Source organism: Syngnathus acus, chromosome 17 (genome assembly GCF_901709675.1).
Source record: "Syngnathus acus chromosome 17, fSynAcu1.2, whole genome shotgun sequence".
NCBI classification, from domain to species: domain Eukaryota; kingdom Metazoa; phylum Chordata; class Actinopteri; order Syngnathiformes; family Syngnathidae; genus Syngnathus; species Syngnathus acus.
The window spans coordinates 629,455-632,911 of record NC_051102.1 but is presented as its reverse complement, the minus strand read 5'-3'; positions in this window follow the sequence as shown (position 1 = coordinate 632,911).

Genomic DNA, 3,457 nt, shown 5'->3' with positions numbered 1-3,457 from the left:
TCCTCACCACAGGCTTAGAAGTTTTTAGTTTCTGCCTGTAGGCCGGGATCAGATGAACTAGACAGTGGTCCGAGAGTCCTAAAGCTGCACGAGCCGCAGAGTGGTATGCATCCTTGATCATGGTGTAGCAGTGGTCCAGAGTCTGTGCCCCTCTGGTGGGACACGTTACGTGCTGTCTGTATCTGGGGAGTTCGTGTGCGAGGTTCGCCCTGTTAAGATCACCCAGAACAATGATTAGTGAGTTTGGTAGAAGTTTCTCCATGTCTGTTACCTGGTCAGCCAGCATCTGCGTGGCTTCACTCGCACGTGCGTGTGGTGGGATGTAAACAGCCGCCATGACGATCGAGGAGAACTCCCGTGGTGAATAGAACGGCCGGCAGTTTATGAAAAGTGTTTCTAGGAGAGGGCTGCAAAACTCTTTCAACACCGTGACATCAGTACACCAACGTTCATTAATGTAGAAACAGAGACCACCTCCCTTTGATTTTCCGGAGAGCTCCGCGCTGCGATCTGCTCGCGTTAGCCTGAAGCCCGCTAGCTCCACGGCGTGGTGGGGCGTTCGTTCGCTGAGCCATGTTTCCACAAAGCACAGCGCGGCGGATCTGCTGAAGTCCGTGTTCCTTGAAGTGAGGAGCAGCAGTTCGTCCATCTTGTTCGCCAGGGAGCGGACATTCGCCAGATGAATTGACGGTAGGGCAGAACGGAACCCTCTCTGCCTCAGCCTTACGAGTGCTCCCACTCGTTTCCCGCGCCGCCGTCGTCGTGCTAGCTTGTACAGCACCGCCGCTCCGGCTAGAATCTCCGACAAACAGTCTGAATCGAAGAGAACAGGAGAGAAAATACCAGAAGAAGACTGTCCGATGTTTAACAGCGCTTCTCTAGTAAAAGTGATCCGGGATGGACAGCAGAGGACACAGAAAACACACAAAATAAGACAAATAAACAGAGAGCGACTCACCGTGGCTGCCATCCGCGGCGCCATCATGACGTATGCACATACATACATACATACATATATACATACATACATACATACATACATACATACATATACACATACATACACACATACATACATACATATATACATACATATATACAGACATACATTCATATATACATATATACATACATACATATATATGTATATATACATATATATATATATATATACACATATATATACATATATACACACATATATATATACACACATATATACATATATATACACACATATACACACACATATATACACACATATATATATATATACACATATATACATATATATACACATATATACATATATATATACATATATATATACACATATATACATATATATATACATATATATATATATATATATACATACATATATACATACATACATATATATATATACATATATATATACATACATTCAGGGCTGTGGACTCGGACTCGGGGACTCTGAGTCGGTCTGACTCGGTCATTTTTGCCGGACTCGGACTCGGTGCTGATTTTGACCGAGTCCACCGAGTCCGACAATAAAAAAAATACGTTCAATTTTATTTTCATCATGCTGCTGAGAATGCGCGTAGGAATACTGTCCACAGCCCTGCTACGGTTATTTAATGTTTTGGTTGCCCTGGTTACAGAGGTGTTGCTACACTAAAGGGAGGGGAGATTGTGTCTGTAGCAACGCTGATTAGCTAAAGAATGTAGTGTGGTGTAAATTAGCACTCAACCAGCTGTTCGTCTCCTATTGTTGGCTGACTCGTCCGCGAGTGAGATCAGATAACTTGAATTGCCGCTTTCCAGTGGAACAATGCAACTAAACCTTTGCTAGACTTTATCTACTTAGTAAATTAACACACAATAACAATAAGTGACTTGTCCTAAACACTTAAACAAACATTGAGTAAATATGGGATAACTTGTACGCAACTACTTCAAACTGTATATAACGCTTGACAAAGAAAAACAGTTCTGACCAACAACAATCTATGAACCAAATCAGAACACTTCGCCTATGCAAATATGCTCTGCTCATTGTTGGTGAAGGCCTCTTACAGGAACAAAAACACACACATACAGTGCCTTGCGAAAGTATTCGGCCCCCTTGAACCTTTCAACATTTCGCGACATTTCAGGCTTCAAACATAAAGATAGAAAAGTTTAATTTTTTGTCAAGAATCAACAAGTGGGACACAATCGTGAAGTGGAACGAAATGTATTGGATAATTTAAACTTTTTTAACAAATAAAAAACTGAAAAGTGGGGCGTGCAATATTATTCGGCCCCCTTGCGCTAATACTTTGTAGCGCCACCTTTTGCTGCAATTACAGCTGCAAGTCGCTTGGGGTATGTCTCTATCAGTTTTGCACATCGAGAGACTGGAATTCTTGCCCATTCTTCCTTGCAAAACAGCTCGAGCTCAGTGAGGTTGGATGGAGAGCGTTTGTGAACAGCAGTCTTCAGCTCTTTCCACAGATTCTCGATTGGATTCAGGTCTGGACTTTGACTTGGCCATTCTAACACCTGGATACGTCTATTTGTGAACCATTCCATTGTAGGTTTGGCTTTATGTTTTGGATCATTGTCCTGTTGGAAGATAAATCTCCGTCCCAGTCTCAGGTCTTTTGCAGACTCCAACAGGTTTTCTTCCAGAATTGTCCTGTATTTGGCTCCATCCATCTTCCCATCAATTTTAGCCATCTTCCCTGTCCCTGCTGAAGAAAATCAGGCCCAAACCATGATGCTGGCACCACCATGTTTGACAGTGGGGATGGTGTGTTCAGGGTGATGAGCTGTGTTGCTTTTACGCCAAACATATCGTTTTGCATTGTGGCCAAAAAGTTCGATTTTGGTTTCGTCCGACCAGAGCACCTTCTTCCACGTTTGGTGTGTCTCCCAGGTGGCTTGTGGCAAACTTTAAACGAGACTTTTTATGGATATCTTTGAGAAATGGCTTTCTTCTTGCCACTCTTCCATAAAGGCCAGATTTGTGCAGTGCACGACTGATTGTTGTCCTATGGACAGACTCTCCCACCTCAGCTGTAGTTATCTGCAGTTCATCCAGAGTGATCATGGGCCTCTTGGCTGCATCTCTGATCAGTCTTCTCCTTGTTTGAGATGAAAATTTGGAGGGACGGCCGGGTCTTGGTCGATTTGCAGTGGTCTGATACTCCTTCCATTTCAATATAATTGCTTGCACAGTGCTCCTTGAGATGTTTAAAGCTTGAGAAATCTTTTTGTATCCAAATCCGGCTTTAAACTTCTCCACAACAGTATCTCGGACCTGCCTGGTGTGTTCCTTTGTCTTCATGGTTCTCTCTGCGCTTTAAACAGAACCCTGAGACTATCAAAGAGCAGGTGCATTTATACGGAGACTTGATTACACACAGGTGCATTCTATTTATCATCATCAGTCATTTAGGACAACATTGGATCATTCAAAGATCCTCACTGA